The sequence below is a fragment of the Limanda limanda genome, chromosome 12 (assembly GCF_963576545.1).
Source record: "Limanda limanda chromosome 12, fLimLim1.1, whole genome shotgun sequence".
NCBI lineage: Eukaryota > Metazoa > Chordata > Actinopteri > Pleuronectiformes > Pleuronectidae > Limanda > Limanda limanda.
This window is the reverse complement of record NC_083647.1, coordinates 24,156,849-24,167,265: the sequence shown is the minus strand read 5'-3', so window position 1 is coordinate 24,167,265 and position 10,417 is coordinate 24,156,849.

Sequence of the window (10,417 nt, the reverse complement as noted above, 5' to 3'; positions counted from 1 at the left end):
AACGGTTAATGAGGTAGAAAAACCTTGAACATGTTTATATAAATATTTAAACTCATAACTCAAGGAGAAGAGATAATCTTGTGTCGGTCTGCAGGGCCAATTACATAATATTATATTATATTATATTATATTATATAATAGACCTCGACGAGTGGTGTAAGAATGTCAAGTTGGTATTCAGACGATCTTTGCAGATGCAGCCACATTGTGCGGCTCACAGAATGTAAAATGTATTCTGTGTATAATGATGTACTGTTTACTCTATAGTGTATTTTCAGTATGGAGTAGTGTGGGTTTATTAATAAAATGTAAGAATATAGATTCCAATGTGACGTATACAAAACAAAAACACATTTTCTTTTAGTTTCATGTCTCAAAACAGCTAAAAACTAAATAGTTGTTCTTGTGAAAAAGGGAATTTACAGGTGATTAATATCAGTGCTAATTTCTCTTATCAATCCATTTCCCGTTCATAAATTCTATTAAGATTGAATTTAGTGTTTGCCCTCAAGTCGCTCTCTGATTTAATTGTGGATTTCCTTGATTTGCATTTGAGGAAAATAGCAGCAAATGAATTGTTTTTGAATATTGTCAGTAACTCTAAAATCCTTTTTCACACAGAGAATCTTTAAAGAATCTCCCTCGACATCTCCGTCTTCTACGTGTGTGACTGTTACGGACCTATAAGAAATGGCTCGTGAGGCCCGGAACACATCAAATAAACGAATCAGAAACAACTGTTGCCACTAAATAATAACAAATGTTTATTGGTTGAAACAAACAAATATTTAGAAAGGCAACGAACCAAAAGGGTTGGAGGTTCCCGGCCAAAACAAACAAAAGAGAGGGGAACACTGAGCCAGCCATCGGCCGTCGAAGTCAGTGTTCACCCCCGAACTAAGTCTGCCTAAATAACCCACTACCTAAATGAAAGAAAAAGGTTATCCGAAAACAGGACTACCGGGAACCCCCGAACCAACTACCAACATAACAAAAGCTCAAAAGGACTTCTGGCATGGGGGAAACCGGAGCCTCGGTCTCCTCACCCGTTCACCTGCATGGAAGAATAGAGAGCGAGAAAGAAATTCACAGCCTCCTTAAGTCAGCTCCAGCTGACGAGGTGATGAGTCTCACCTGAGGACTGGCTGCGTGGAGAGAGAGAGAAAGGTGGAGAGAGGCACAAACACACACACACATTCTCACACAGAGCCCCACCTCCTGGCCACACGTAACAGTGACATCATTGTTTCCCCATGAGACATTTGTTCCCCCCCCCCACTCGCTCACTGTGAATCCGGCGTTGACCTCCTGCTGTGTTCTCACATCGACTCCCGCAGACAATCTGGGATCATTGTCCTCGAGGGGCCGGGAGGAGAAAGTCTCCAGAGACTCCTGAGGCTCTGACTCCGGAGCTCAGCACATGTCTGAGAGCAGCTTCACATTAGAGAAAGCTTTTCCGAGAACTTACTGATCCCAGACACATCCATTAGAAAACATTTGCCCTGGAAACAAGTGAACTGCTCCTGCCTCAATTAGCCGTGTTTACAATTTCCAGGACTTTTCAAACAATACGAAACAGCACAACTCGATACCAGATTAAATGGGGATGGACGTGTTTACAGTGAAGCTATTTTCACGCAGGAAGCCGCCCAGAGGGGTTGTCTCTCTGTCGAGATGGAGATAAATGTCTGCTGCTGCCCAGAGAGAAGCGGGCGGCCGACTGATAAACGTTGTGTTTGGGATACAGCTCGGCTGTTAGTGTTTACTCTAATTGTCCTGTAATCACCAGCTTTCCGGGAGAAGGAGGAGTCTCCAGCCGAGCTGCACCTGGACCCCTGTTCCAGACCCATTACTCCACTGGTGCTGGTGCTGGTGGAGGTTCCCGTCCAGATCAGGACACACCCTGAAACTAGAGAGGGAAAGAGGACAAATAGATGCTTGTTGTCAAAAACGTGCAAAACAAAGAGTGCAACAAATTCCATGTTTCCAGGTGTTTTCAGTGTAAAACAGAAAGAAGACGTCAAGCAAGGAAAGACAAAGTCTGACGGTGTTTTTCTGTTTGATGCAGAGAAGAAGCAGAGAATAAAAAGCCATGAACGCTGAATGTCTGCGTAATTGCAGCTGCTGCATGTGGCAATTTAACATCAATAAATCGCTACATGAATAATTTGAGGTGTCAGTATAATTACAGTAAACAAACAAGTCCATCATGAGGAGAATTAGCAGCCGATGACTGGTTCCTGTTCTTCGTTCACTGTTACAGGAAACGAGTCGGATGCTTCAAAACACAGAGGAAAATGGAAATGGAAAAGGAACTTTATTCCAAATAGATCAGAGAGAAAATGTATTCAATATACATATGACTCCGAATAACCTTCCTCAAACAGAGTCGTGAGTGTGAAACAGAAGTAGAAAACATCTTCAAGTGTATTTTTATTATATTTGACCCCATGGATATCATATGTTTGGATTGTGGTTAAACTTTTCTAGGCTGACGGTTATTTAAAAAATGAAAGATTTGATGTTTTCTTGCTGTCATGATGTGAAAAGCCGAGAGGATTAGGGTTTGCTGACATTGGTGAGGCCTTGATTTATCCTCAGGCACCAAAAGACTCTTGAACCCCGGATCCCTACAAGGTGGAACTTCATCTACTGCCATCATTTTTAGTTTGGCTCTGATCCCATCAACTGAAATGGAGGAGGTGGGGTTTATGACATTTACTGCAGCAAGCCACTAGGGGGCAGTTGAGATGTTTCGGCTTGTCTTTGGGGGGGCTATCATGTCATTAATTTTTTTAATATAAAGCGTCTATGCCAAATAGCTGCAGAGCTAATGTCTTTCTCATTGGCCTTATTGGCAGTTTGCGTTCAATTAGCTAGTTCTAATCAGCATGTTAGGAATGTTACTTTAGCGTTTAGCTCAAAGCTCTGAGCTGCTATTAGAACAGTGGACTCGTTGTCTTGTTGACCTTTTTCTGATGCTTTATACAGAAAATGTTTTATCATGGATATAAAAAAACAAGAAAACCAATCAACGACCACAGCGAAAGGCGTAAAGAGTCGCTCCAGTTCAATTGGATCGGCCCAACAGCCTTACTGGCTCCAGCCCATCAGTTTTGAAATGAGAAAATGTGAGATGGGGGAAAAATAACAAGGAGAAGATTTATGCATTAAGGACTGTGATGGATCCCAACGCCACCGAGCGACTCTCTCCGAACTGCATCAGATGTGATGGATGAGGGTCTGTAATATATAATAGTGTCTGGGAACATGTGTGTGTAGTGGGAGTGGCTCTCAACCCACAACAGCTCATCTCTGACAGGTTACATTTCCCCCCGTGGTCCTCCAATTCATCACCACGTTAGGAAAAATCACATTATCCCCATGCGTCTGCCACGACCCCCCCCCCCCATGGAAGAAACCCAAGATAAAATCTGGAGCTAATTACCTCTGCTCCGACAGAGCCTGTCCTGCGAAAACCTGGAGAACAGGCTCGATCTGTGACATCTCCTGAGCCGTTGGAAAGTTCATGTAATTGTGCTCCACACTCAGTCCAACACCCAGGAGACGCAGATGTTAGGGTCCTTCAAAGATGGCCGAGAGCTGGAGAATGAGAGGCTGCTGGGGAGGCGCCCGAGAGGGAGGAAGGAGGGAATCGTGGAGTGGCTGCAGAGAAGAGAGGGATCTAACAAAGAGCTGGAGCGGGAGGTAATTGCTGCAGGTCAGACAGAGAGATAAAAGAAGAGAAAGAGTGCGAGTGCGGACGTGTGAATCAAAAGACAAGCTGGGAATAGAGCATCGGACACATGAACACCTACTTAATGTCCATATTTATAGAGGAGTATGTTTCTTAGGGATCTGGCGCCGGCCCTCTGCGCCGCACGTGGGCTCGACTGCATTTGTTTATGTCACTTCGTTCATCTAATGAGGTTCCACTCGATATCGAACGAGTCTGAGCAAGGAACCCTGCGCGAGTCCTTTGAAACGTGCCCGGAGGGGTGAGGAGGAATGTGGAGCAGGAGGAATAATAAAGACCAGGAGGGATGGCCGCTGTTATATGAAGGAAACTGTATGAGAAATATACACATCTGGTCTGTTAAAGCTTCCATTCCAATGTTGTGTTGATGTTGCAAATAAAAAGAAGGAATTGATGCATTAATATTGACTTGGATGATGACGACTCTTGAATCACAATCGTTTCAATAATTACTCTGGATAACTTGGATCTAATTAAGCTAATTATCCCTTCTCCACATAATTACCTCTGTCAAGTATGTTCCCACATCTGCTGAGGAGGATATGTTTGGATCTGCTAATGCAGGTTACGCAGGAAACTTGGAAGGAGGCAGCAGAGGTCAAGAAAGAACCCGTCACATTTTGGTCAAGGGGGGAGACCCAGGAAACCTCTATAACTTTGAGAGTTTTTTGACATTTTCGTTGATTTCTCAGAGAATAATTCATGGATCTTGATGAGAAAAGTCATCAGACATATTAAATGGACTGATGATTTTTGAGTGGGTGTGTTTCGGTGCAGATTGGAGCAAAAGTACAGATCTAATGAATTTAAATGTGGTCTGTGATCTCTCAAGAAAACGAAGAATAAAAGAGGTAACTGAAAAATAAGCGAACCATTGTTTTGCAAGATACAAAAATTTTTTTTTTTTAAACTCCCTTGTTTCTCCGGTAGGATTTGAACAGATGGTCGAGCAGCCGTCCGGAACATCCTCTCCGATTTGGAATTGAGACATCAGCTCCAACAATTACAGGACAAGTGAAGATCAATCCATCATGATAACGTCAGTGATCGTCCATGTGTGTCGAGGTAAGAAGCTGAGGATTCAGGACTCAAACATGTTTCTTCTTCAGTCAGTTCCATCACTGTTTGTGTGAAGAGCAGAGAAACACCTTGAAGGATTTCGAGGACGAACATATCAGACAGTCGGTGCTTTACTCCTGTCCGTTCTGTTCATTGTCCAGAGGGACAAAGAAAGCTTCTGTCTCTGCATATCTTCCCCTTTAGAACCGACGTGGTTGGATCACACAGTGTATCACCTCGATGGTCTGTTGCATTGATACGCCTCGAGTTTGGTAGAGATATCTGGGAGGCTCCGTAAAGAGGGAACTGCAGAGGAAGCTCTCAATTTACTGATCAGTAGAACCACTGGTATCTGATCAGGATGCTTCCCAGTGGATGTGTCGCTGGCAAATCCAACCAGGAACAGACCCTGGAGCAGACCACCCAGGAGGAATTGAATTTTCCATTTGGATCCTGCAGGAAGAGCTGGATGAAGCAGCTTGGCTGGAAGACATGTGCGCTCCCTTGAAAACCTCTCCAGCCCAGAGCCAGAGAAACAGCCAAAGACAGATGGACTAATAAGTGAACGGGAAGGAAGTTTGCTCCGAATTCATGCACCGTTTTTAGTAGCATATCAATCAGGTGTTGCACCTTTGCTTTGCATTTCATGAGGTTCAGTGAGCATTTGTTTTTGCCGCCATCTTCACCTAATTACATTCCACTCGATATCGTGAAGGAGCCTGCCCTAGAAACAGTGAGGCCCTCCGGTGGGAACCTCGGGGGGGATGAGGAGGGAGGAGGTGTCGAGTAGGGAGCTGAATGATATGGAGGACCATACATGACTTAAGTATAAATATTTATTCAAACTTTTAATTATTTAAACATTTATTTAATTCAACATGTAAGTATCCTTATGTAAATGAGGTAGGAGGTCCCAAACTCTCGAGCAGGATTGGTCAACACCAGTCAGCATTGAAAGGCAGAAGTAGTAGGACTGGATCATCACACTCCTGTGACCAATTCTGCTCCAGACTGCGGTTAGGCCCGCCTTTCTCATTAGCATAAGAACACAGAAATTAGGGAATAAATAAATGTGGAAATATATTTAAGACATTTATTTATTTATTTCTGTTGTTATTAACGTATTTATTTCTGTATTTCTGTATTAATTTCTGTATTTCCTTTTTATTTATTTATTTCTGTATTTATTTATACATTTATTTATTTATTTATTTATTTATACTTATATATGGTCCTCCATAGAATGAAAGATGAAGGAAGGAAAAGAAAAATCTGAGACAAATAGAGCGTCCGTTTACTCCAATAACACTGAGTACTCATTTCTTAGTGATTGTCTCCACTGATCACTTCTGTTTATAGCTCCCATCGAACCTCAGACTGGACCCCCCCCCAGAGGCCGACTCCCGGGGGGGTCCGACACCAGGAGGCACCAAGCGAGACGAGCAGTGAGGGAAACGGGTTCAACCTGAAAAGGAAAGAGCTTTAGCAAAAGCTGCAAAGCATATAATTGCTTTATCCAGACAGAAAGATAAAGAAGAGGAGGAGAGGGTGTTTGTAGGAAATTGGGAAAAGACAGAGGTCGCATGGGCATGAAGCCGTTCACTGAAGTCACATCTGTGGAGTGATACGTCATTAACATTATTGTCGGTGTCCCTTTGCACTGCATGTGTGCCCCCCCCCGCATCATGGTATCACAGGCCTCATCTAATTGAGCTCCATGCGATGTGTGTGCTGCATGTGACGGACTCCACCGGGTCCTCAGGAGGAGAACAGGGGGGGGGGCGTGAGAAGCATGTAATTGCCTCGGCCGGACAGAAAGCAGGAGAAGAGGAGACAGAAAAAGGACGAAGGAGGAAAGTGGGGGAGATGAAAAGATAAAAGAGGAAGAGGTGAGGAGAGGAATCCGAGAATGAGGGATCGAGTGTATTTAGTGAACTTTGAGGTGGGAGATAGATATAGAGATGGAAGGAGACGAGGGAAGAGGAGGAGGAAGAGGAGGAGGCAAGTCAAAGAGGAGCCACACCAAAGCCGGCGAGCCAGTTCCATTACCAGGGTCTCTCTAACGGGAGGGGGGGGGGGGGGGGGGGGACGCCGGCCTGGAACAAATGGACTGTAATTGCCCACAATCTGTCTTCAGAGCTCCATCACTTTGCCCTGCGGGAGCCATCGGTGAAACACTCCTCTCACACTAATCTAATAACCTTCTCCCTCACCCTCCTCCCCACGGAGACGTTACCTTTCACCTTCAACTGCGACGAGGAGACGAGGAGGCGAGGAGGCGAGGAGACGAGGACACAAGGAGGCGAGGAGACGAGGAGGCGAGGAGATGGCTGGTCGCCATCAACCGGCGGCCAGGTTTTGTAACCCCTTGTAGATGAATGTCGCGAATTCGGCTCAAACCCCATTCCGGTCTTAATGCCGCCGAGGTGCCTGATGGTGCAAATTCTACACATACCAAGGAAGGTATTGGACGCACTCTGCCGCCATCTAGTGGTCGGAGTGGGAAATACATACTAGCCCCTTGGGACTGTGCAGCAAAGTTATTTTGAGGTATTAAGCTGTATTTGAAATACTGTGATGATGGAACAGCAATGATTGTACAGAAACATATGTTGTTATTCAATTTCAAGCAAAAGCAGCGTCAATATAATAATCTACATACCAGAGACTGGAAAATGTGTTAAATTAAGGTTATGCCCCATTATGCCTAGTGTCACTAATTTATATCATACCTAGATTTATATCTATTGAATATGCTATATTGAAATTAACAATCTCCACTTAATTTAGCATACATATGACAGCCTAAAACACAAATAATATTTTTGTTTATATAATTGGAAATTAATTCAGGCAAGGGGATAAACCTTTCATACATCTACATGAGAGATATCGGTCACAGCGTGTCAGAGCTTCAAAGTGGAGCCGGGTGCTGACTCCGGAACTCGTCTATTTTTTCAGGAGGACTTTAAGTCATCTTGTTGCCGTAATTGTTTGTTTTGTTGCATCATTAACCCGGTGAATAGTCAACACTGCATAGATTTACATGCAACTTGTCCATCAAACCCTCTTCTAACTGCACAGAAGAGTCTGGAAATCATCTCACACACACACACACACACACACACACACACACACACACACACACACACACAAACACACACACACACTCACCTTTCAGGTATCTGTGTTTGCTTGGTTTTTATTAGAAAACTCATCTTTTCTCATTTACTATTGCTTTAACTTCACTTTATGACTGTGTTTTTTCACTTTCACTGTTATCGTCTGGTTGCTAAAGATAAAAAAAATGCATGGAGACTGAGGAACTAGCTGCTCGGAGATAAACCATCTACAGCCAGTTGCTTACGAAATGGACAAGAATCTCATTATATGGAATAAAAAAGTTATTTTAACTTAAAATGCATTTCCAGACTTCACTAATGATGATGTTCTGAAGACGCTGATACTTTTCTGTGTCCACAGGTAGAGGAATTTTAAGCAGGTGGCACGGAAATATGAAGAATCTATTTCAAAGCATCATCTTTCAAAATGTGAAGCAGGAAATATGAACCTGAACTCCACTCGTTTCTATCGTTTGAATCCCTGAGAAGTGCAGCAGCATATCGAGCTAATTAATTCACTATACAGTGTAATCAGTTCCTCATATATAAATGAATTAGTAAGAGCACACAGCTCTGCAAAAACCTTCTGTAGTAATGTGGCATTTAGCCTGAAGATGTTCTTATTAACAGTGCTCATACGGTCTTGTTTAGCAGTTTGAGTCTAACTAGATAATAAAAAACAACATTAATTTTAAAAACCTGTGTAAACATATGTAAACATGAGAGAGCGGGCGACTTTGTGGCCTTTCAGATGTTCCCTGCACCGGGAGTTAGTGGAATTGGAACCTTCGTTTTTACTTATTTCAATTGAATTAAGTTGCCCAAGCATTTTATTATCACTAATAAATGATAATAGCAGATTTTTGCCGGTGTTGACTCGACCGCCTGTTGCACACGTTGGCTGCGTGGGTCGGTGTGTGTGTGGATTTCCATCTGTCGCCTCCTGACGCATGCAGATAAGATTTCTCTTTCTCCTGTTGTTTATGAACCTGTTGTATGCCAAGTTGTGTGTGCTTGCAGGAGGAAGAGACGCATCTACAACACAGTGCGTCCACATGTCTCTCTCTCTGTCCATGTCTCTTCTTCATGTTGTTTCCTGTCGTCTACCGGGGGAAAAAGAAAAGATCTGAGGAGCGTCTCCATGCACGGAGCAGTGAACCAGCGAGGGCCAATCAGGCGTGATGACCACGGGGACAAACATGCACAGATCTCCATCAACAACTTTAGCTCCTCCTTGAAGTTACTTTGTACTCAAGTAGTTTTGTGTGTTTTTTTCAGCATAAAATGACAATAAATAATAGAAATATCACAAAAATTGCTAAGATATGATTACAACATAAATTCAAGGACAACAAATTACAATGAAAATACTCATTTAGTTTAAACTAAATTAAGACAGAAAATTAAATACATATATATATATAAGTAAAATAAAAGTCACAAACATGGAACAGAGCACAGCACACATTCCTCACAACAGATTTGTCACTTCACATTTCCAATGCGATTTGTGTTTCTGGTAAAGCACCAAACAAGTCTCTGTGCATCAAATATGTAAATATAATTTAAACAATACTTTCTGTTTGCACTGAATATAACCTTACAAGTTTTATTGTAAGGTTATATTATATATATATAATATATATTTATATTCATATATAACCTTACAAGTTTTATTGTAAGGTTATATTCAGTGCAATCAGAAAGTATTGTTTAAATTCCCACTCTCTACAGAGGAATCCTCTACCATTTGCATGTGACAGCACTTTTCAGCCAACCTGTTCTTAATTCCATACATTGAAGCCAGGAGGCGGGCGTGGGAGAACAGTGCGGCAGATTAACGCCTCGCTCCTGCTGGAAGCCGTGGAAGTCGTGTGTGTTGCCGTCTAACGGGGTGGAACACACAACATAGACTCGTCGTGCACAGGCCGGTGCCGCATCTGTACAACTGCTGGAAAAGTTCTTTACCCGCTTCCAGACCTGCACTGAGGACACTCCAGACATTTTCCTGAAACTTTCCGGAGAAGCCGTGAAGGAGAACGATTCACTTTTCTAAAAACAATGACGGAAGCAAAGCAGAAAAAATAAAAAGAATGCAAATATCTGTGGATAAACTTGGAAAGACGACAAGATTCGAGGTTTTGATGATAAGTGTTGATGCCGGTGAAGATGTGCTATGAACAAAAACTCTTGTTACATCATGTGCTGCTTCCTGCTGCTCCACCACGATCCACCTGAAAGACTTTCCCCTGCTGTTGTGAACACGTCTGAGAATCTTGGTTTTACTAAATAATACCATTTTCCTCTATGCTCCAATCTATTATACAGTTTTTTAAATTCCTTGAGGGATGAGATGCTTTGATAATAACTTCTCTTTGCCAGGATCTCGTCTTCCCTGTGAGGGCGAATACTTTGAAAACGACACAACTATAAAAAAAAAAATGCAGACACGAGGAGTGAATCTTTGTTCCAGAGAGCT